General features: G+C 51.8%; 1 protein-coding gene and 1 long non-coding RNA gene across 2 annotated transcripts in view; one reads left to right on the plus strand and one right to left on the minus strand.

Moving 5' to 3' along the window:
- Window positions 1–24,689, plus strand: part of LOC308054431 (heparan sulfate glucosamine 3-O-sulfotransferase 3B1-like) — a 44,583-nt gene that overhangs the window by 15,570 nt on the left and 4,324 nt on the right. The gene's annotated exons all lie outside the window — the stretch shown is intronic.
- On the minus strand, window positions 17,456–24,689 carry LOC308054470. Its single transcript, XR_013924116.1, has 2 exons — window positions 19,469–24,689; window positions 17,456–18,644 (listed from the first exon to the last, which is right to left on the minus strand). It is a non-coding gene; the product is annotated as an uncharacterized lncRNA (long non-coding RNA).

The raw sequence follows: 24,689 nt of genomic DNA on the forward strand, positions 1-24,689 counted from the left end.
GGTGCGGGGCGGCCCCTGCGGCGAGGGAGCCGGTGGGACACGGCGCGCCGGCGCCCACCGCAATTAAGTTCCTTTTCATCCTTTTTATGCTTGAAGTTCCTTTATCGGGAATATTTTGACTCTGTCTTTCTGCTGAGTGCTTACAGGAACGCTGAAGGAGCAGGGATGGAAACTTTGGAGCTAGATGGGAGCTGGGAAGTTCCGAATCTTAACCTTTGTAGTCTCAAAACTCCCACCCTGCGAGCCCGATTAGGTTTATAGTTTGGGTTGGTTTTTTTTTTATTTATTATTATTTTTTTTAATGTTGCCATCCCTCAGCAGTTAGTGAAATGAACGCAGGATAAGATCTGGCGAGGGGGGAAGTCGGTTTTGCAACCGCTTTCGTTTTCTGGGATTCTGGAATTTTGGTGGAGGATGCAGCGTGTCGTCCCGTAGTGACCAAGATGAAATCTTTATGAATTGAGTCGGTTTAAAAAAAAATCATAAATGTATCAGTCTCGCATTTTGAAAGGAGAACTTGCATAGAACAGAGCAGAAGACCTGTCAGGATTTATTAGCAAAATGGTGGTGTACGTGTTGAACTCTGTTTTTAATTAGGCACCTAAATTAGACCATAAAATGGTTGATTAATCTTTTACAAGTAAGAGGTGGAAGGGGAGAAGGAGAGAATAATGCTTACGATTACATTAATCTGTTGTTCCAGATGCAGTGGGTGAAAGTCATTATTTAAAGGATACATGTTATTTTTTAAATTCGGAGAAGCTGGCATCAAAGTTGTATGTAACTTCTTAAAGTTTCACCTTATCAGCTGCTTAATTTTAAGCAGCGCGGGCCCAATCCCTGCAAGCACGCTGCTACATGATTGAATGGTGTCCTTGCAAAAAGGGCGTTTTAACTGAAATACAGCAAATCTTCAGGTCTGAGTGGTGATGCTCCCGAGCAGCGAGTGTAAGTGATGCTGAAGGTCTGGAAATCACTGGGGTGTGATTCTCCCAGAGGATCGGAGGCTGGCCGGCTGTGGGATGGGCACCCCGAGCCGCTCGGGGTCGGGGGGGGAAGGACTAAATAATGCCAAAGGTATGGAAAAGAGGATGTATTTGTTCAAATAGACAGGCAAGTTGTTGGGTAATTGTGTGTTATTTCCTACCTCAGTTTGAATTAGATGCAGAAGTTTGTTCCTATCATTTTCGGCGGTAGAAATCAGACACTGTGTAACTCCAAACTCCCACCGACTGCAGCCAGTCTTGGCTTCTCAGCGCTCCTCAGCAGCATGCTTATTTCTCCAAGCCCTAACAAGGCTTTTCTTTATTATCTTAATGTCCATAAGGAGATGTGTTTGTATCTTCTTGTTAACGGCCCAATAAAATCAGATTAAAAATGCTATAAAACATCCACAGTGCCAGCCGCTGCGCAGCGAGCTGGGCAAGCCTTGTCTCCGCGTTTCAGATGTTTTTGCACAAATTGACTGAACTTTGGAACTGAGGGAGTTACTGGTGTCCCCAGCACCCCGTCCTTGCGGCTGAAATCCATTTGACTGGCTTTGAGAAGATGAGGAAGCAATTTTTTACCCACATCTCATTGAAAGTATATTTTATTTGACTGGCTTCTGGCTAAATTTGGTCATATGTGTTAGGGGGTTTTGTTTGTTTAAATTGTTCCTGACATACAGTGAAGTGTTCCATTGTAACTTTTTTTTTTTTTTCAGATTTCTGAGAGACTGAAGGCATCACAAATTTGCATGTTTATCTTGATGAAAGCTTATATTTTGGGGTATTTGTGATTAACCACATTTACATTAACTACTGGTCTCTGTCTAAAGTTTTCATCTGTAGAAAATAACTTTTGAAGGAGGGAATACAAACTTTTTTCTTGTTCCGTTTTCTGCCAAGTGAAATGACTTATTATTATTATTATTATTATTATTATTATTATTATTTGTTTGTGTGGAAGAGAAACAGCATCAAGTGGTGCTGACCAGTGTTCCTGAAAAGCAGAGGGAAAAGAGAGGGGAAAAAATAAATTGATTTTTCGATAGTGAGATAACTAGAAACCTAATGGAAATAACTTCTGTACGCACATTGCGGGACTTTCCCCCTGGTAATGAATACAGCATGGTAACTGCTTCAAGTGAAAATATGTACCATGACAGAGGAGAAACGGGATCCAGCCACTATTGCAAACTAATTTTAAGTAGCGCCTGGAATTTTTGGATAATAAAGAAGCTTCCTCTTCTCCGCAGTAAGGAGTTGGGCTCCGCAGCCTGGGCGCGCATGTGTCCGGCTGCTGGGACGAGCAGCCTGCCTGGCAGCCCGTGGGGAACTTGTTTCCTTACGGGTTTACTGTGTGGGTTGGGGGAGAAAAGTGTTCCTTGCAAACCTAGGAAAACAGTTATTGAATTATTTTTTTATTTTTACTTCTTTCCTTCCATGCAACGATGATGCATGTTTAAATACACTAGGGACTTAAAAGCCTGTTGTCCTATAATTAATGTAAGGTAAGAAAAAAAGATCATGTTATTAGCGTTACATGTTTTGGGGTTTTATTTCTTGGGGTTTATTATTATTTTTATTTTTTCTCCTATCGTTTTAGGCCCAGTGGGCTGTAGTATCCAGTCCCTCCTGCTGTGGGCTGAGCGTTCCCAGCCCCACATAACATCACGGATTTATATTTTGAGTCTGTAGCCCTCTGCTAGGAAACCTCGTGCCATGGCTGTGCCGCCAGTGGCCCCGCGGCTGCCTCGAGCACCGCAGAGAGGAGACCTCTGCTTCTTTTTCCTTTTTTTTTTTTTTTTTTTTTCCCCTCTTTAAAATGCTGGGGCTTCATCTTCCCACTATTGCCAAGCTGCCTTAATTCATTCTCCGTGCTGAGACTGGGTGGTTTGGGCCAGCAGGATCAGGCCCCATGGTCCAGTGCTGTGCAATGAACACCTTCAAACACGCATTTCTGAGACCCCCCCAGTCACCTCAATAAGCACTGGGGACCTTAATGTGCAAAGCGCTGCTTCACAGCAATTCCTGAATCATGAGAAACTTCCTCATTTTTTTGCTTTTATTTAATTTTTCCCCAGGAGCCTCTTTTTTTTGCCCCAGGGAGTGTGTGGGGGTGTGAGCGGTGTGGTGCTGATGCTTGCAATGAGCCAGGCTGGGAGCAGGGGAGGGACAAGGCAGTGATGGTTAAAAGTTCAAGGGTGAGAGTCTTGCTGAACCAAGGGCAGGTCTTGAGCAAGGCAGGATTTTGCCACAGTGTTTGGCTGTTCCGTATAATCCCAACTTTCCAGTGGCAGCGAGGGTTTAATACCTGCTGCCTGGTTGCCACCACGCTTCACAGCCTCACCGGCAGCACGCGGGTCCATGCGGAGCTGTCGGCATGGACACAACTAAGGCGCTTGCTCAACTCAACGTGTTGTTTCCGCTGGGTGTCGCAAGGTTCGTTGGCCCCAGGATGTTTGGGAACAGTCTTGATTCTCCCAGCTGGACTTTGGGCATTAATGACTGTATCTGAGCAAAGACCAGTTCCTCCAGCGCGTTCTCGTCAGCTGCATTGGGTTGTAACGAGCATATCCTAAAGGACAGTTGTGTTCTCTGGGGTGGCTTTGCCAAGCTGCTTTCCTGTCCTAGTTTTCTCCATGAAAAAGAAAGAAAAAATTAAAAATCAGCTATAGACTTTGCACTGCATTGTGCTTAAGCACGCGGGGACTTTTACTGGTCCCCTCGACACGTGCGCAGGGCTCAGCTCCCCCTTGGCCATTGAAGCAGCTCCCCGTGATGTTGCCTTAGCCGCTGTGCAAAGTCTCGGAGAAAATGGCCCCAAAAAAGAAGGGCTGGGCTGCTATAATCAGTCAGCAAGGCCCTTGTGTTTGCATGGGATCATTCCTTTAGATCTGAGGAGGGTTGAGTTGTTCAAACAGATGGCAAAGATTATTCGTGTTGCTGGGGTTTCAGCGCGCTGCTCTGTTTCAAGCATGTTGCCCGATATGACGCACGTGACAAGTTCTTCCCAGCACGACGCTGGGGGGGGACGACATTGTCTGCCGTGATCGGGTTTCATGGCCTCACCTGTCGAGCTGCTGAACTTTTCAAAGTTGACCATGCATTGGGGCTGACTTATGTGGATGGTGGATCTGCCTGGCTAATCGCGTTAGCACAGCACCACGCGGCGTGCCGGGGAGCGTTGTGCTCCTTCTTGGCATGAAAACGATGGGAATGAAAACCCATGGGCTCGACTCTGGGTTTGGGGATTTATTTATTTTTTATTTTTTTTTTCTTTTCAAGTGGGCCATGGCAGATGTCTGTAACACACACCAAGCTTTGGATACCTCAAGGCGCTTCCAGTGAAGGCTTTGTGTTTAAAAGCATCCAGCAAGCCCCAGATGTGGTGGCTATAAAAACTCTACCCAAACCACCGGGTTTTTGAGCTGAGTCTCCTGATCGTGGTCTTCTCTTACCATCAGGCCTCGCATGCTAAACGGCTGTTTGCTCGAGCCTGGATTCGGTGCTATTAATCCATCCCAAGTAGGAAGAAGTCTAATTTAGCGATTGCTCAGCGTTGAGCGTTCGTCCCTGTTGGTGGTGTCACCATGGGTGATCAATGGGTTCAGGGGGTAATGAATGGGCCAGGGTCATGTGGGACGGGTAACGTATGGGCTCAAAGAACAACAAAGAGCCGGGCGCGTTATTTCAGCGGTGTAATTCGGAGGTCAGGGGCTATCGGCTGCTACCTGTTGTCACCGTGTGGTGTGTGAGGAGGAGCTGGAGGAGAGGCCTCTTCCTCGGTTTGTGAAATGACTCAAGTGCTCTGCTGGGTCCTGACTTGCTGCTGATGACTGTACCAGGGCTTGCCCACGCCGTTGCAATTTCAGGTCTTTCAGCAGCTTGCTGTGTGTTTCTTAATTAGCTCGCCAGAAACACCGTGTGCTTTTTAAAGGAGCTCAGCTTAGCAGCCGGCACCACCAGCAGCCAAGTAAATGGACCTTATCTTGACTTTTTTTAATGGAAACAAGGGCTCCCATGATGAAATGCATTGGTTATCGGCAGGCTTGGAGGGCAGGTGGGGTTAATTCACAGCAGGGGGTTACCGATGGCGTAGCTTTGCCATTAGGGAGTTGCTCCTGGACTGGAGGTGGTTGCAGGGTGCCCAGAGACAAGCCAGGAAGGGCATCGCTTCGTGCCACGGGGCAGGTGAGTAGCGGAAGCCAAGGGCAGGAGTGCAGTCCCTCTTGTCTGGAGCATCTCTCCGCCTGGGGATGGTGGACACTGCTCAGATGTGGTGTGCAGTAGACCTCAGTCCTTCATAAAAGTGACAGGAAGGAGACGACCTCTCCTGGTGCCACGTTGGCTTCAAGCATTCCCTGTGGCGGTGTTCTCTTTGTAAGAGCTCTGAAGGCAGAGGAGGAAGATGGACTCTGTGACAGTGACTTTGCACGTGGTGCCCTTGTACTGGGAGGGAGCCAGGGCCATCGCGGGGTGCGGAGGGGTGCGTGGGAAGCTGTGAGTTGGCTCGTTTGGCTGCTGACCTGTGAGACCTCGCGAGTGCTGCTGGCAGAAGACCTCAAGTAAATAATTCAGGATTTTAAATGTCTTCTGTTAAAATACGTGAGCGTGGCACTGCCCTGCCATGTGGTGGGTAGCAGGGAGAGAGAGAGAGAACTTAGGGAAAATTAGTGCCGTGTTCTGCTAAACGCTCTACATCTGCGTTAACTTCTCAGAAATGCCCTGGAAGTAGCTGCTTCAAAATCTGTTTTGTTTTCTCGCTACAGAAGAAGGATGGAGAAAGAACATCTGTACTGCGGGATGCTGTGACTTAGTGCTGGCTTCAAGGGAGCCATCGCACGTTACGTCAGCAGGGGATCTGACCCAGAACTTCAGTTGCAGCTGGTCGTGGGTGCAGGGCCACGTGTGGCTAACCCTGCTCTCCGTGTGGCTTTGCACGGCATCACCCGAGGAGCTCGGCTCTGCCAGCCTTTGCTGGGGAGCGGTCCTCCCTTGTCCTTGCCTTCCTGTAAGTCTTGCGCAGCTAAAATTTGTAAGCCCAGAACTGTCATCTGGCCAGTCCTCTGGGCTAGTGCTGCTGGAGGCTTCTGCAAATCTACCCGAGTGGCTGGTTTGTTATAAAAGCGAGCAGTTGTAACCTCTCCCTGGAACTGGCATGGCCTCTCCCCTCGGGTGCGCGTTCCTGGCAGCGCAGCAGGCAGCTCGTCCAGGAGAAGTGAGAATTGCGCATGGGCTTTCACTTTATATGCCGGTGTATAATATTATAGGTGGATGTATATATTTTATACATCCCTTGCTGAAAGTGAATGCAAGGCCAGATCCTGTGTTGCCACAACCACAGTCAGGCAGCACTGAGTGTGGCTGGAGTGAAAATGCCGGTTCTCTCTAAAAAATATGCTTTTCTCCTGAGAAGTTGGCTCTGACGAGGAAATGAGTCTTCAGCAGCGTGCTGGTGGCCAGCACCGGACCAGGTGCCCGGACTGGATTTAATGCAGCCCAGAGCCCTGCCTGGGGGAGGGCTTCAGGATCAGGCCCTCGGCGTGTGTCCGTGTGAGTGCAGAACATGTCTCCACAGAAGCCAAAATCCATTACAGCGATTAACTTTGACCAAGCAGATAGGCAACCCTTACATTAAAGCCCCGAGCTTACAGCCAGTCTCGAGCATCACATGCAAACTTGTCTTAAAACCTGAAAGTCCGTGATGTAGAGATGCGCGGCACGTGGAGGTGTAGGAAATCTTTAGAAAACTGCCAGTTAGGTGAAAAGTAGACTGGACTGGCATTGCACTGGGTTAAATGGCATCGGTGGTTTTGATTTGGAGCGGGGTCCATGGGGCTGAGCCGGGCGATGCTGTGGCTCGGCACAGAGGTCTTCCCGTCACTAGGGGGAGGATGAAACCCTGGCGTTTTAGTAATAAAATGCTTTGCTGCTTCATTGAGCCATTAAATATTTGTTTAAAAACTGGCAAGGCCTGCAGCTTTGGCATGCCTTCAGTTTGTTTTTTCTAAAGGTGTATTAGGCTTGGAATGTGAGCAGGAGGTGCTGGAGCAAACAGCAGGTGTCCCAGCCCTTGGGTCCCAGCCGCGGCACACGGTCCTCAGCTGGTTTATGCACGAGGCTGCGAAGGTGGCTGCTAAATGTGGGTGGCAGAGGGACCCCCTGGCTTTCTGTGCCCTGTGGTGGGGTGAAGGTGATGCCTGACGCCAAGATGCTGTGCCACTCTGCTCCAAACCCCCTGCGCTTGCCTCTGGTGCCACCTGTAGTGAATTGTGCTGGATTGGAGCCGGTCCCCCGAGTGCTGTGGCTGCCCCCATATTCCACAATTGGGTTAAGACGGAGGAAGCTCCCAAAGGTCTTGCCCAGGATCAGCGGGGCGGTGGGCTGCAGGGGTGACTGCAAACACATCCCTGAACATCTGCCCTGGCTTCGCCACAGCTGGACTGAGCAAATTGGGCTGCCGGAGAGCCAACAGCCGGAGCGCTGCCCCTTGGTGAGGAAGGGCTTAGCAAAGTTCATCTCCTTCCTTCTTCCCCAGCGCCGCACACTGAACTTGTTGCAACTTAACACAAAGCTTGTAGTTGTTTTGTTTGGTTTTGTTGTTGGTTGTTTTTTTTTTTTTCCTATTTAATTTCCCTCATGAGCTGGTCTGGTAGCTAATGAGCCTTGGGCTGTCTGCATGGCATTTTGAAAAGCGGAGGGAATAGCTAATAGGGGGTGTTGAACTGCGAAGGAAGCCTTGGGAGAAGATATCAGCCTTGCCAAAGCAGAAGTGGAATAGCCGGTTAGGGTTTCAACCTGGGTTTGCTGCAAGCCGTGAGGGGCTGGGAGCTGCTGTCTGCTCCAAAGCTCCGTAATTACAGGCTGGCGCTGGCCGGACAGCCGGACACGCAGGAGGAGCCGCCTGCCCCACGCCATGGCTCGGCACACACCGGCGCCTTGGCCGCCTGCCCCGGCTGCACCGCGCCTGCTGGCTCCCCCCAGAGACAATTTCAAGGTCACACTGCTAAATGTAGTGTAATAATTAATTAAGCTATATATAAACAGAAAGCTCACGTGGTCCTAAAGCAGATTAAAAGCCCGGGAGTTTCCTCTCGCCTGCCTTCCTCCCCATGGTCGTCTTCCTCAGTTCCTCTGTGGGTGAGCCCGGCAGTTGTCACACGCCCAGCCATCCCAGCAAGGCTCACCAGTTGGGTTAAGCAGCATCTGAGCCCAAAAGGGATGGGGGCAGAGCAGCACCTGCTCTCATGGATTCCCTGGCTCACCCAGTTCCCCCATCAAACCCAGTCCTCGTGTTGGTGCTGGAGGAAAGGACACGTGCAAAGTCTCTGCCCTCCCAGTGGGGATGGCTTTGCTGTGTCGGTGCCCGATGCTGGGAGCAGCTCCTGGGGTTTGCCTTCAGCAACAGGCACTTCCAGACTCTCTGTGTGGGGTTTGCAGCGTGGAGGTAGGGGAATAAGCTGGGCTGGGTTTCCTGGAATAGCTGCAGCAACTTAGAGTTTGTAATGAGCCTTGAAACTGAACCCAAACAGATGCTTGCCTTGCAGCTCCCGTGGAGTTGAGATTTGTATGGTATCAAAACTGGTGCTTTTTTTTCCTCCCTCTTGCATCTCTCCATCTGAAACTGGTCAAAACTCACTCATTCCAAGCCCTGAAAGTAAAAATTTAGGGGTAATGTTTAGTTCAAACTCTAGGTTATTTTTAAGGTAGCTGCAGAAACACCATCCGGAAAATTAAGAACTGTGTTCTTAATCAAGCATAGGGGATGCACGCTGTCGAGGCAGTTGGAGAAGGGCACAGCAGCTTTCAGCACTTCCCGATCAGGCTGGGTTTTGCAGGCAGGGCACGTGCACGCCACGAACCCATCAGCAAAGTCTGATTCTTGGCTTTGCACAGTGAAATCCTTGGAAAGCCGAACAGACCCCACGGCTGGCTCCAGGAGCACTGGGGCAGTGAGTGTCGGCACTGCCCACGCTTGCTCCAGAGCCTGCTGCTTCCCGGGCCATCTCCTCCTGCAGGCCAGCTGACCGAGGGCCACCAGCAGGGATGGGCACTGGTGGGGACAGGTGCCAGGGGTCCGTGGGCTCCACACGTCAGGTTGCGTTTGGGTAGTGCGGGGTGGCCATGGCTCTCAGAGGCAGAGCTGGCTGCCTCAGTTTCCCAGTGCCAGGCTGTATCCACATCCCGGAGATGGAGGCAGAGAGAAAAGACTCTGTGAGGATGGAGCCCCCACCAGTTCAGCCTGGGTCGGAGGGGGCAGGGCTGTCTCTTTGGGAACCCAAGGGTGGAGAGATCAAAGGTACGAGTGAGTCAATTACAATTCACATTTGGTTCATCCATATGTTTGGGTATTTGAAAGGCTTCAATAGTAACTCGTTTTATATCTCTTATGCCCATTGATTTGTTAATCTGACACTTGGTTTCATCTGAATAACAATAGCTCTCATTCAGAGTCCTCAGTGTTCAGGGAAAAGTCACTTCACTTGGGTTGTGCTCCAAGGCCTCAGCAGACCGGCCCTCTGTGCTCCTTGTGTAGAAGGGCAGGGGATAATTCAGCTCCATCACCTGCTCTGGAAGCAAGTCAGCTCTTGATGGAAACTGGGTGGGATGCAGAAGGTCGGTGCTGGGTTTTGACACCTGTGACTTTGCTCCATAAGGTCCTTTCTGGTTGCCACTGTAGCGGTGGCCCTGCCGTCCCAGCCGGCGGGGTGTGAGGAGGTGGGCAGGGTTACAAGGACAGACAACCCAAGCAGTCATGGAGAGCCCTCTTAAACACAGCCCGAGTGAGTGTGCTGGACTAGATCGAATCATTGGTATGGCGATGTGCAGTCTCTAATTACGCGAATGCCTTTTTAATTAGAAGCAGTGCTTTGCATCTGTTGTACTTGCAGCAGAGCATCTCCACCAGCTGAGCCTGCTCTTTAAAGAGCTCTTGACTGTATTTTGTTGCCTGTTTATGACCACGTCATGATCCCATGTAATGACTGGGGCAGGAGGGGAGTCTGCAGACAAACCTGCTCCTTCATGTTTTCTAATTGGTGCCTGTCTCCCTTCTGTGCTGGGAGCTTCACTCCTTCCTTCCCAAGGCTGGTTTGGTTCCTTCTGCTCTACCCAGAGTCCCACAGCATCGCTGGGGACCCACCACGGGACGCAGTGGCACCACAAACCTGGAGCTGAATTGCCTCAATGGGAATGCTACTTTTTTGTCCTGGAACTTCTTTTTTTTTTTTTTTTTCTGTCTTTGATGTTTGGCATGAGGGGTGAAAAGGATGGGGAGACTCGGGAGGTTCATACTGGCCTGGTTGGAGATGTTGGGGTGAAAAAATACCATTCTGGACAAATGTGTCTCCCTTGCTGCCCTGGTCTGTTTACTATGGAGCAATCTTAATTTCCAACGCTACTTCTTTACGAGTGTAAATCACAAATCCATTAACAAATGAGTTGAGGTGACAATCCCATTTATGCTAAAATGCATTTAGGGATCAGTACTGAGAGGATCACCAGTGCATTAATTTGCCAGGCCTTTTGTTCCAGCAGGTGGCAAATATAGCTCATCCCAACAGGGGACATGGGACACGCCAACTGGGCCAGTGTCCAGATCACCGGTGGTTTGGGTCATGGTTGGTGCCACCCTTCCCATGCTGGGAAGCAGGCAGGAGACTTTCAGAGATCTATTGGGTGGTCAGCTTGGAGTAAAGTCTAAACCAGTTTTAAATTATTGTCCCACTGGATGGGATGCTCAGGGTAACGAGCAGCTAGCTGGTGTGTACAGGGTGTGCTTGGCTGGGCACCTTCCCATGTAGCTGGTCCACCTCTGGTGAGTTTGTTATTCTCCACCGTTGGCTGGCCACTGGGAAGGTGACCTGTGTGCTGACAGTCGGAGGGGCAGCCCCTTGTCTTTAAGACAGTCAGGAGGAACCTCAGTGCCACATGGCTACAAGGCTGGTTTGCGTGTTGCTGGAGAGGCAGGTGAGTCCTGCAGCTGCTGCAGTTTGGCTGGAGCTCAACCTGTCTTAGGAACATGTATGCGTTATCCAAAAGGGCAGAAAAAAAATCGTTAACTTTCTTTCTTCCGTAGTGAAAATGGAAAGCTGGACGCTTTCTGAGCTGTCGTTTCGAAGGCCTCCACTGTTCAGGCGGTGCTGGGTGCCAATGGGATCCCTTTAGGTGTAGAAGGTGGATTCCTGGAGTTCCTACATGGCTTTTTGAAGAGCTGTAGATGTATATCTGTCTCAAGGCTGCCACCCTGAGAGCTCCCTTCCCATGTGCTGCGGAGAAGCTAGCAGGCTGCAGCTCAGCTGTCACGTGGAAGATGCTCCAAGGGCTCTTGATGCCCAGAGGAAAGCGCTGCTGGGTGAATAAATCTGCTTCCCTGCTCCCCTCCCTGCTTCACTGTGCCCACGATGAGGAAGAGGAGCAGGAGCAGAGCTGTCACATGACTGCTACTGGCACCAGTCCCTTTTGGGGCTCTTAACCCAGCGCAGGGGTTTAACCCCCCCTTCGGCATGTCTTGCCCCGATGGCATTCACATGGCGGGGATGCGCCCCCTCGCATGGGTCGGGAACCGAGGGCTGCGCGCTGGGGCGTTGCTCGGGGCAGAAAGGGACTCCGGGGCTTATCGGGAGGCTTTTTCCTCTAATCGCGACTGTAGAGCCCCAGCGCAGGAGGGCTGGGCTTGATTAGGAGAAATGCGTGTCAAGGTGGCAAGCAAAGCCCTCCCCGTGCAAACACGGGGCTGCTGGTGCGGGCGTGTAACAAAGGGCGGCATTATCAGCGTGACTGTCACCTGCCTGTGCAGGCACACAGAGCAGGGCATTAACTTCTGTGCTGGGGGAGAGCACAAAAGACCTCTCAGCAGGGCTGTGATTTATGAACGCGGCAAAAGGGGAACGTGGTCCTGCCCGTATCTCGCCAGGGTGGTTTTGTTCAGTGGCTGTTGGCTTGTGCAATGTTTGTTTAGTTTGGGGGTGGCTCTTTGGTTTATTGGTGGTTTTGTTGGGTGGTTTTTTTTCCTTCCTTCTAGCAAAATCGGAGCAGGTGAAATGCAGTGGCTTGGCCGTGCCCCCGGGGAGAGGGGCGGTGTGGGAAGGGGTGCTGAAGCTCATTGCTTTGTAGTCCTGTCCTGGGTGGAAAATTTTTAGGTGTTTCTGAGCGTTCAGCCTCTGTGTGCCAGGATCAGCCGCCTGCATCCAGCTGCTTTCAGTGGCAAGAGCGGCTGCTGCGATGGTCCCCGCATGCTCGCTGAACTGGAAAGTTAATTTATAAGTATGTGCCACGGAATTCCGTACCCATATGAACCCTATGGACCCCCACACCAGAGTGGACCCAACCAGGGGCTGCTTCTCTTGAGCTAACCCCTTTTTTGGGAAGCGACTTGCTCTTGCAGCATGGCTATGGAAGCACTGCAGTGGTGCGTGGCAGCCGTGCGGCTGACTAGCGGGTACGTGAAGGGACCATCTCCCCCTGCATTAGATGCACAAGACATGCCCTTCGGGTCCAAACCAAGATGTACTCTGCTTGCTGGGCTCCCCACCACCGGCGTATGGCGTAACAGGGCCCTGGAGAGGGGCCTTGAAGAGCAGGTACTGTGGGGATGAGGCTGATGGGATAAACTCCTATGGGGTACCTGGGTTTGGAATGCCACCGGAGGTTGTAGCCGGGGGCAGGAGTCTCAGGGTGCTCCGAAATGACAAGTGATGGGTAGCAGGGTGTCTGTCCTGTGCTAGGGGCAGGGTCGAGCCCCACGATGCATCCCTTCAGGGGAGCCAGGAGGATGCTGCGCTCCATGTGTGGTGATGGGCGGTTCGGCTCTTGGATGAGTCATGATGCCACTTGGTTTCAGCATCTAATTCTTGAAACACCTGGTGCTTCTGGGACACCAGCTGAAAGCCAGCAAGCTGTGTGCAGTCTGCAGTGCTGGCCCTGTGCGCATCCGTGCCTGCTTCTGCCTCCCTAAACCAGAGATCCCAACAGATCCAGGGGGTTTAACCTGATGGAGGTTGCACCCTTTGCTGCAAGGAAGCATTTTCCCAAGACCTTTGAGGAGGAGAAGTGTTGAAAAGATGGGTGAGTAGCAGTGCCTGTGGGGGTTTAACACCTTTGAGAGGATTAGTGCCGTTGCTACAAATTAAGAGAGCAAATGGGTGGGTGTGGGAGCGGTCAGTCCGGGGCTATGGGCGCTGTGCAGGGCTGGCAGGTGCGTCGCTGCTGGTGCTGCCTGATGCTCCTGCCTCATGGATGGTCGTGGCTGAGCCTTGATGCAGGGAAGGGGTGAGAGGGATGAGCCTTGGGAAGAGGCTGTGGTGTGAGCAGTGGGCACCGGTGCTGCTTGGCCGTGGCCGAGCTGCTGCTGCGTGGTGAGAGAGCTGGTGGCCGGTGGTGGGCTTTGCGGTGGGAGCAGCCACCGCCTTCTGGAGCTGAAACCAGACCCTTGAGATCAGGGTATATGGGGCTGGTGAAGCCAAGTGACAGGTGTGTTGGCCCCATGTCCTCTGCTGCAAGAGCCATTTCTGTCACCTGGATACCATGGATGTGTTTTGGATGCCCCACCAGCTGTGATTTCTTTACCTGTTTTTTTAAGCCTCTTCCAAACCAGGCTTCCTTTACTTAAGCCTACTCTGAGCTAGCAAAGAGATGCATTTTGGATTTTGCCTTTTTTCTTCCTTTCCACAGATAAACTGATAACTCCAGACCTTGACTCTCTTGCTTTGCCTTATTTTCTGGATGGGGACATGACTTTTGTGCTTGCAGGTGCTGAGCCAGTGCAAGCTCAGCAGACACTAGTTCCAGCTTCCCGCGAAAGGCAGGATCAGTGCTACCCAAATAAATCTGAGTTCAAGAAGTAACATCTGTGGTACAAGGTTGTGTTAAACCAGCAGCCTCTCCAAGAGGTTCCAAGAGCAGAGCTTGGTCTTGCAATGAATCCGTAAGTGGATCTACCAAATCTTTGCATAGCAGGAGCTTAGTACACATAATGTTAACTCAAGGCTATAAATTTTTGAGGGATGAGAAACGGCTGGTTTTTCTGGTTGCGATAGAGTAAGAGGCAGAGGGAGTCCAGAGAATTTATTTTTCCCCAGGAGTGAGTTGTGAGCACTGAAATCTCTGCAGATGCCTAAAATTCTTCCTCTTTCCTCCCTTTCAGGCTGTTGTCTGTTTAATTTATAGAGAAAAATGTTTCTACTGCTTTGCAATAAACTCTTGGATACTGGGAGAGTAATCATAGCTTGTTCCAGACCCGCACCAGTGCAGCTCTGGAGTAGCTGCTGACTTAGGTCCGTGCCAGGGTGAGCAGAGCCGGACTACCTGCTGCTGGTGGAGGACGTGAGGCTTTATACTGGGGGCCTTCAGGTGCCAGAGGAGAGGGAAGGAGATTACACTGGTGCAAATGGGGCACTCCTGCTGGGATAAATTCCAGTTAAACACGCCAGCGGGGTGTCCTAAGAGGCGACACGGCACAGGAGTAAAATACACAGTTTGGCAGAGACAGCTGGCCCTGCGATCTGCTGGAGAGAAGTCTTTAGTCCCAGTTTGCCAGTTATCTCAGTCATGTTTCCTGCTGGGTTTAGGGTTTTTCCCGCCCCCCCCCCCCCCCCCCCCCCCCCCTTAAATCATGAGTTTCACAGAACTGCCTCTTCCCTGCTCTGCTTTTAAACAAAACCAGTCTTTTTTTCCTTCTGGGGGGAGGGGGGGGGAATGGAGACAGATTAGAGTAATCTCACATGACTTGACCAGTGGGCAGTGAAGTCCGGTGATGCTGGGCGATATTCTGAAGAACTCACCCATAAACAGCAATTAGCTTTTAATCGCGGCGCTGCTGCCGGCCCCTGCGCCCGCCAGGAACAGCACCGTGTGCTCTTTGTCGGCCAGAGCGACACCGGGGGGACCCACAGCCATGAAAGGGAGCCGGGGGTGACCGGGAGGAATAAGATGCTCGTTTCAGCCCCACCCCCTTACTGCGCTCAAAAGCTCTTATTTTCAGAGCAAAGCACTATTGAAGCATCCGGACAATGGAGACCAAATCCTTCTGGGGGAGGGGAGGTGCTGGCAATTGCATCTTTTGTTGCTTTTACTTCTTTACTTGCCTATGGCCTCCCCCACCCCTCCAAGAAATCCGCATAGATGCTCGCTAGATTATAATGCAATCACTTTCTTGGGACCTTGCTAATAGGATTATAATTATTACTGGAGATGAACTGGAGTGAATAGAATATTTACCACTTCATCTTAAATTATTGTAAATCCCTCCAAAGCAGCTCTTTGATATGTAGAGTGCTGCGCCCCCCCCTCCCCCCCCCCCCCCCCCCCCCCCCCGAAGATAATTATTTAGTGGAAGTTCAGAGCTTTTAAGTGTGATGGGGAACAGAAAGAGGCTTCGGTGTTCACATAAAGAGGAGGACCTATATAATGAACTGGGGAAGCTGATGGGTATCTTGCCTGGCTCCAGCAGAGGAAAGGGGAAGGTTCTTGCTGAGCAGTTGTAACACCTCGGGCTGTGGCTGGGGGAAGAGGGGAGGAAATAATTGGAAATTTGGCCCTTCCTAGTCCAAAGGCAGTCCCACATCTCCGCAGCTCATGTTCCATCAGTGCATGAGTCCACCTGGTGACAGTGGCAATGTTTGTTGCGTAGGGCTGGAGAAGCTTCTGTTTGAGGAATGACCGAGTAGGCTGTGAGACCTCAGCCTGGCAAAGAGATGTCTTGGGGGAAGATACGGTACTCCACAAAGTCAGAGCTAGGCTGGAGAGAGAGGCAGGGATGGACTGGTGTGACGGTGAAAGGACTGGGGCTATGGCATGGCCGGGAGCTGGTGCACAGTGAGCAAAGCAAGCAGCCAGGGTGGGCTGTGCACTTGGGGGGTCTGCGTGGGTCCAGAAGGAACCTGGACAAGGGGTTGGAAGAGAGATTGATTGATGGACAAACTGCATCAGGCCCAGGAAAGCCCCTGACCTGAGTTTGGATGGAGGCTGGGAGAGAGGGGTGGGATGGGCATGCCCTGGTCCTCCTGTGGCCAGTGCTGGAGACCCCTTGGCCACAGGAGCTCTGGCCTGAAGGAGAGGGCTGCACCCAGCGGGCGCCTCCACATGTGCACCCGCAAGCGGGGTGCATTTCTCCTGAGGTTTCAGGCTGGTGCTGTCCCCTCAAGCCCTTCCTCCCAAAGGCTGCCGGCCTGGAGCATCAGGGGTAGGAAGGGGGATCGCTCCGGCCAGCCGCCTCCATGACCGACTTCATGCCTTTGCATCCATTGCCAAGGGCAGGCACGTCCCAGGAGTGACAGCTGTGTCACCCATCAGTCTGAAAGGAGTCTGCGTGGCTCTTTGGCCTCTTGTGCTCTCTGATGAAAGCACAGACCCTGTCCCTGTGCAGACAAGGCTCCCAGCAGGTGTTTCTGTGGCTCTGAGTTACTCCTCCCCTATGGGCTGCATCTATATGGCGCACCGTATATGGCACTTAGCTATACGAGGCAGCAGCCCTGCGAGGGGTAACATGTCTTTACCTTGGTTATGAGTCTGTGCTTCCAACTGAGCCACTTAATCCCATGAGGTGGGGGAGGCGTTTCGGGGCGGGGGTGGGTTACGGCTGGGCTGGGTGGGAGGCAGCCTTGTGGCAGAGGCTGGTTCAGCTCGTCACACCCATTGCTGTTCCCAGAGGCCCAAACCCTCCGGGTTTTGTGCCTGGATCAGGCCCTGCTCTGTCCGTGTCTGGTGCTTGGATGCCGCTGCAAACTGCTCGGCGCTGTGGCCGTGCAAAGCACCCCATGTCCCTCGTCTGCAGCGTGGGGAGGGTCAAACCCCCGTGGTGGCTCCCAGGTCTGATTTGAGTGCAGTGACTTTGGGGGAGGTGGATCAAGTCTTTTATAAAAAAAAAAAAACCACACCCAGCCCCCCTCCAAAAAAACCCCAACCCCCGTGACTGCAGCAGCACGCCGTCCCCCCCTCAAGGCGCTGCTTGCTTTGATTTGCCGGGGCCGTTTGGCGTGACCCGGCTCTGCCCACGTGGAGTGGGGACGAAAGGACCATCTGCCGATGCCCCACGTCTCCCCGCTCTCCCCAGCCTTTGATGGGGTTTTTTATCCGCATCAAAGGAATTTAGATCAGACTCCACAGCCAGGCCAGAGCCTGTTCCTGTGGGGTGTGTGGTGATGCCACCCCTGACCACCAGCCCTGGTGCAGCCCTGGAGCAGCTTCATGATGGGGAGCCTTTGCACACCGTTACCCTCCTCTCCTTTTCATCCCCAAACTCCCCAGCAGGTGAAAGGTGCCTGGCAGATTTGGGGGCAGAGAGCAAGGAGAATGAGAAAAACATTAATTTCAGGCCCACATATTTCCCCCCCCTTTCCCTCCTCCTTTACCTACCCCTTCCTCACCCCCAAAGTTCATTAATTCCCATCATCTGGTTTGTGTAAACGTCGTGGCGAGTGTTTGACGGTGCTGGATAGGGTTACACCCGTTTCAAAAAAGGCTGAGGCTAGTTCCCAGCCGTTCCCTTTTATTGTTGTATAATTTGCCAACCCAAACAACGGGCTCCTGCTCGAGACAAAGGCGCACATGTTGCCCTTACCACTGGTCATAAAAAGAGGAGAGGCTGCGTGCTACTGTACAGGTCCTCGGTGCAAAGGCAGCCCGAGCCGGGGAAGATTTTGGTAAGAAAAATGGGATGTATCAAATAATAACCCAGCAAGTGCTCCCACCCCAAAAGAGGAATTTGCTGTTGCTTCTCTCTCCGTTTCTTCCTCCTCCTCCATCTTCATCCTTCCCTTGTCCGGAGCCGCTGCCACCAGAAAGCAGAGTCAGAGCCAAGTGGGCAATTCTGAAGCCAGTTGACCTTGATGCTGGTGGCAGGCTCCGGGATGTAATTAAAACGCTTTATTACTTTAACAGTCTTTCCCTGGGCTTGTCAGGTTCTTGCTTTTAAGGAGTGTTTCTGGGATGTGATGGTTTGTGATCAGCCCTGCAGTGAGGAGGGCCAGGTGGGTCCAGTGTGGTGGCCTCAGGAGCTGAGCTGGTGATGCTGGTGGTGCTGTGGGGTTTTGCTTCCCAGAACATGACAGGTCTCTTGCTCACTGTCAGGTGCCAGTACAGCGCTACAAGTGTGTGGTTTTAGTCCAGCCCTTGGCTGCTCTGACCACCACTGTATATTTTTTCTGCTTACTGACAGCAACATGCTGCTTTGGAGACTGGGAACAACTGGGTATTGCCTTGGCAGAGCGGCTGGGCTGGAAGGCAAAGCTGCCACCCTCATCCTTTCCTGGGTGCTTACAACTCTTTTTCACAATACTAGATTTAGCTCACTTGGCTTAAATTTGTTTATTAAGATGGGGGAGGAGAGGAAAAGGCAGAGAAGCAGGGGGATTTAGAATGAGAACTGCAGTGCAGGGCGGGAGTGGCAGTAAAGCCCTCCTCAGAAGCATGTTTGATGTCAGGCAGCGGATGGGCTGACTGTGGTTTGAAACAAGCCCTTTGGCTTTAGTGGGATCCTGGCTGGAGCAAAGCCGAGTGGGAGCATGTTGGGATGGGGACAGGGGACCAAACTGCCCCTGGGGACAGGGACAGGAGAGGATGCAGCAGGCGGGAGAACATCAGTGTGGGAGGGGATGAGGTTCAACCTGCCTCATTTTCTGCACGTTTTTCCTCTGAAGCTTTTCTTGTTTGCTTTCCAACCTGCAAATTAGAAAAGCAGCAAAAGTTATAACAAATTCATGATGTACACCAAACTGTACTATGTTCCCAGTCATGCTGCCTGGGCTTGTTGTCACCTCGGGTTTTCAAACCCCATCACGGCTCTGGAGGCTAAAATTCTGTGTCCTCCCAGGGTGGGAGAAGAGCTTTTGTGTCTACCTTTTCCATTTCTTCACCATAAGCTTTCAATCTACTCTGTGCGGTTTCTTACACAGCCTTCTGGGAGGATTTGGGGGCTTTTTCCCCAGAAATAGTCAGATTGCTGAAATTTGGTTTTATGGGAAGAAATCACTTTTTGTCTTCTTGAAACACCAGTCAGGAATTTAGGTAGGAACTGACCAGAAGTAGGTTGGATGCTCTGCATGTGCACCACCAGGCTGCAAAGCAAATGGTTCTGGATTACAGGCCTGAATGTGGCTGATCTCCAAAATAGTTTGACTTGCTTTTTCTCCCCTTTTCCCTATTTTCCTTTTTCTTAGGGAACAGCTGTAGGGGGAAAGTCTAGAAATTCTGCACCAAAGGCGGTTCTTGCTGTGTCTGCTGGCAGAGCTGCCATGGGGACTGTTGTGAGCATCTTGTAGCTGCATCCAGATGCTACGTTTTATCTTGACCGTAACAATGCTTCTCTTGCTTTTACAATACTCTCTGCACAGCTGTCTGTCTCCTCTAGGAGAGTTTTGTCATCCTTTTAGAGGGAAACTGAGGCAGCTCAGAGGACTGAGCAGGAAGGGTGGTCTGGAGCGGAGGGGGTTGAGATGGGAGGGTACCATTGCTGCGGCACGGTGCACCCCGATTCTAACACTTACCAGAGGGACTTTGTTTCTTGAGCATGCTGGAGTGGGGGGAGCATCTCCAAAAGTGATGCTGGGTGGCTCCGGGAGCTGGGTAGGAATATATCTAGCACAAAACCCACCCCAGGAAGGAAAACTCATCATCCGCTCAGCCCCGGGACTCCTGTTCGGCAGCAGGAGCACCTGGGCGTGCCGGGTCTTGGCTGGGCAGCCTGACTGTGACCCCCGTGCGGGCAGGCAGCTGGGGATGGGCGTCTCTGCAGCCCCCCAGGCTGAGCCCCGCCGCGAGGCTTCAGGCTCCGGCAGACCCCGCAGGGGTTTATCCCAGCAGGTGCTCACGGGTGGCAGGAGGTGCATGAGGGGACCAACAGACGTCCCTGGGGATAAAATCAGTAACGATTGCGCGTCGATCTGCCCTACCTGTGGCGAACAAGGCAGCAACAGGTTGCAGGGGTCCCCTCGCCCCCCCGGCCCCTCGCCGTTCCTCCTTGAGAAGTGGCAGCAGATTAGCCCGGAGCCCCTCTGCGCAGACAAAAGCTGCCACAAAGGGCATTAGGCTTCAGGATTGGATTACCATTTGGCCACCTGTCATCCCCACTTTGTAAATTTATCTCGCTCTGGGTCCGGTTTTCACATTGGAGAAGTTTGCGCTTAAAAAAATATACAAAGTCTGCCTCTCCGAGCAGCAGCCTGGTGGGGTTTGCTTTAGCATCCCTTCTTATTCCAGGCTTCAGGGCTGCGTGGGGCTGGGGATTAGGGCTGTTTGAATAAAGAGAGCCTTTATTACATTAGTCTAAGTGGTTAATAGGTAAAGTAGGCCAATCCATCTTTAGACTAAGCCTATCACTTCGCCTACGAAGGGTGCAGGCTTCACTGAGGAAATATTCATTAAAGGAAAAGCTTTTCCCCTGTCCCTCTTGACATGTTAATAGCTCAGGGTTAGGGGCTCTGCTCTCCCTGCCTGCGGAAAATTCATAGCTGTGCTCACTGTGCTCACGCAGCAGCTCGCTCCTCTCACTGGGACCCCTGATGCTGCCGGCAGCTCTGCCGAAGTCAGCAGAGCCGCGCTGAGCCCTGCCAGGCTCGGCGGGGAGCGAAGGATGCCAGGAGTCTGTGGCGCTCCTCATCCTCGCCTTCCTCTTCCGTGCTCCCGAAGCAGGTGCCTCGTCCCTTCCCCAGCAGGGATGCAGGGAGCGGGTTCGAATGGTGGGTAGAGGCAGTGCTTCAGTGGTGGGACTCTCTGCTGTGGGATGTTCTCAAGGCCAAAAGTATTTGTGGGTTTGAAAGGATTAGACAGTTCGTAGCCACTATGAAATGGGATGATTTGGATGCAGATGCTGGCTCCAGAGGTCTTTGAACTCCAGGTTGCCAGAAGGCAGGAGGATAACAAGGCAGGAGGGACTGCTTGCCAAGCTTTTCATACTATCTTTATTTTCCACTACAGTATCTGCTACAGCCCTCAGTGGTGTCTCCATCAAGCCCGCCTCGACTGGTGCAGCAGCTTTTGTCCAAGGGCTCAGCGGAGCTCCCCGTTTCCCACAGCCTGACTCCCTTTGTCATCTCCCTTTCCTCTCCCGTACAGGCAGCAGCAGTAGCTGCACCTCGGCCGTCCTTACCTTGCACCAGGCAGCGCTGGCAGCAGCTGCCCAGGTCTCCAACGCGCCTGTGAAGCCTCTGTGGCAATGGGGGACCCCACAACTGCCAGGAGCTGCCCCAGGGCTGACCTGTGTGTGCACCATTGAGCTGAACATGGGTTTCTGCTGAAGCCCAACTCCTTTTCCCCAAGGGGTTTGCGTCCTGCCGGGCACCGTGGTGACAGCTCTCCTGACCATTATGGCTCCTCTTTCCCCTTCCCTCTGCCATGGCTGTCATTCAGTGCAGCCCTGGCTGTCTTGGAGCCCCAGGAGCAGATGTTTTCAGAGCTGGAGTCTGCTCCTGCTTCTACCACCACGTATGTCCAGCATGTTGTGTTGGAGCTGCAGTGCTATACGTGGGCCAAGTTGCCCTTCTCCAGTTGCGGTTTGAGTGGGAACAAACGGTTCTTGGTGACTTTTCCACCAATGTGAGTTCAGACCAGCCAACTTCCCAGTTCCTCCTCTCCCTGAGGCTCTGTTGTCTCGGCTGCCAGCATGACGGATGGTGCCTCAGTGGGAGATTATGGAAACCATGGGAAAGCTCCTCACAACTGGCAGGCCCATGCAATAAAACTTCGCTTTCCTGGATGTGATGCTTTCAGAGGTTCAAACCACATCCATGGGCCACAACATTTGGCTTCGCTTGCTGCTGTTTAGCTTTTATGCAGCCACTTTGCAAACAAGGCAGTGTCTGAGACAGTCTTGAGGATCGTAGTTTTGGGCAATGCCTGTCACCTGTCTGGGTACAACAAAGGAAGAGAATGCCAGAGCTAGGGCCTGAAGGCTGGGGTTTGTGGGTTCAGTTCTCGTTCTTGGGTTGACAGCTCCATTTCTCTCCATTCTCACAGTCCACCTGAGCCTGTGCTGACGGGCCAGAGGGCAGTAGCAGGGTCAATGTGCCTCATCTTGCTTCTCTTGCTGTGATGGGTCACCAGCAAGATGTGCTACAAATGCCAGGGATTTGTGTCCTCTCTAAAAATAGCAATTTTGGGAGGTCTAGATGTGCACAGAACTGAGTGCTCTCAGCTCAGTTGGATGTTGGATGTCCTCAGCTGCGAAAGACCTGTTGGTTCTGCAAAAGGACTGACACCAGGCCGGTGGATGCCTCTTAGATGAAGAATTGCTCCTTACTTTCTTCTGCTTATATGGTGCACTCCTCCGTGTTTGTTGAAACGCTAATTAGGAGCCTGTGTTTTCCAACCAGATCAACTGACTCAGCACCTCCACCCCCGGCAATTTCCTCCTGTTTCACAGCCCAGCCCTACCCAATGCCTGTCTTGTGCAAGGAGGAAAAAATAAGCTTTGCGTCATTCCCAGGAGACCAATAAATACTGACTGTAGTAGTCCTGGAGGAGAAGTGGGTCTCAAGGTGCAGGGCCCTGTGCAGCAAGCAATCTGATGGAGCTGGGTTGAAGCCAAAGGGCTCCAGAGCAGCACAGCCATCCTGAGCACATCTTGGGCAGCAGCCTCCTCTCCAGGCAGGTCCCAGGCCATTAAAGACTTCATGGGTTGAAACCAACCTCTTAAATCAAGCTGGAAGGCAGTTGGTGGCCAGCGCAGGATGTAGAACTCGGGTTTAATGTGGCCATAAAAAGAGACACCACTTAATAAGTAGACTGTCGAAATCCACATCAGCCCACGATAGATTTAAGACTTGCTCTCTGGGCGTTATTGACTGGCTCATTCTGTGACGGCATTACGGGTTTGTGGAGTTGGCCAGAAAGGCACAGAATTAGTCAGAGTTTTATTTTGGTTAATGTTTTTTGGCAAACGCTGGCTCCTGACTTCCAGAAGCTCTCACATCCCAGGTGCCTGGTAGACCAGCGTGATTTTTATCTGCATATGAAACTCCACTTGCCTTGAAATCGCAGCCTTTAGGGGTTGCCACCACCCTTGGGCACGGCTGGAGCTTTCCACAAGCTGACACCCCCTCCCTGCACAGTCCAGCTTCTCCCAGTGACCCATGCAGATCTGGTGGGGGGACCATCTCCCACCACGGATGGCTGGAGAAGGGGCTTTCTGGGCAGCCCCTGAACACACCTTGCCTGTGGGGTGGAAGTATGGTCGTTGGGTGTCCCTCGCCAGTAAACACGTGGCATAGACTTAATGCCAGAAGCTGATGAAGTAAAATACCAGGTACAGTGTGAGCTAAATAGTATTTATGTGTTGCATAAATAGCTACCGACCCACTTTCATACGCGTGTGATCGTTTTTGATTCAATCAGACCTCTCATTCCTGGTTTTCCTATTACTTGGCCTCAGAACGGATGGGTCAATTTTTTTGCCTTGGCTTCTTAATCAGGGTAACCATTGGCTTTAGCACAAATTAACAGTGACTTTTTTAATTGCAAGAGCCTGTGGTGATGTTTGCTGTAGAAGCATAAAAGCAGTAAGGGAGGAGATGGCCGTCAGGGAACGAACAACCTCTGTGTGCAGTGTCGTACGTCGGAGGGGAGCACTGCTTGAGGCTCGCAGATCGCACACTGCCTGAGTAGTTTTCTGTGCTGGGTGGATTCTTTGAAAACTTAATCAAGTTTTATAGCTTTAATTTTGTGGCTGACTCCCCTTTTGCCTTTTTTTTTTTTTTTTTTAACTGTCTTGCAACCCAGAGCAAATGAGTCCCATTGGGTTGTAAAGGGAAAGAACTGGCAAATGGTCTAAAATATTTCGGCTTGCCTAGTGAGTGATAGGAAAAAATTACTCTTCCTGCTGCGTGCCGCTTCCATCATTTCTGTAAGCTCTCTATTTTTCCCTGCATGGTTAATTAGAAATCGCCAGGGAATAAGGCGGAATTGCTGAAGGCTTTAGGTTTCGAGGGCGTGTTGTGTTGTGAGGGTACCATGAGCTGAGCTTGTGTTCTCCGTGGTCGTAGCCTGTATCCTGGCCGAACTGCTGCAGGCTGTGTGGCAGTGGAGGGAAGAGGTTCTCCTGGCTGGGTGCGATGTGCTGGAGGTGCCAGCAGCAGCTCTTGATGCTCCTTCTAGTGCATGTTAGGGAACCAGTCTGCACAGCGATAGGGAACAGTAAAGCAGTGGGTGAAGCTTGGTGCGAGAGTACCGGTGCGGTTGGGTGAGGATCTGCTGTTGGTAAGCCAGGGACAAATTGCACCCTCTTGCCTGAATTGGGAAAAGTGTTGTGTCTGGGATGCTAAGGATGCCCAGACAAGGTGGATGTGCTCCAGTGAGCTCCTGCTTCTCTGGGGGAAAAATGAGCTCTGGGTTGGGGCTGAGGGCTCTCTGCTGTTGACCTCAGCCAGGAGAGCTGTGCGGTGCAGCTCAGGACTCATCCTGACCAGTCTGGAGCTGGTGTGGTACATGTAGCCATGCTCCAGGTGCAGAGTGTAGCCCAGCTAATCCACTCATGGATAACTGGGAGATTACTCAGCTGGATTTCTAATACAGTGGCCTTTAATAATAATCCCCCCCTAATCCCTAAATCAATGGAAAATGGATTTATCTGTACGAGCTAAATGGCCTGTGTAGGCATTTTAGGGAGAAGAATTCTTGTGTATCTATGTGTGAACATATGTGTGTGCGTGTATATATGCACATGCATATTTTTGTTCCCATTACCTGCCGTTCTGACCCATGTCTGTGCTTTGC

The sequence above is a fragment of the Falco punctatus genome (genome assembly GCF_963210335.1).
Source record: "Falco punctatus genome assembly, chromosome: 1".
In the NCBI taxonomy this organism is placed as follows: domain Eukaryota; kingdom Metazoa; phylum Chordata; class Aves; order Falconiformes; family Falconidae; genus Falco; species Falco punctatus.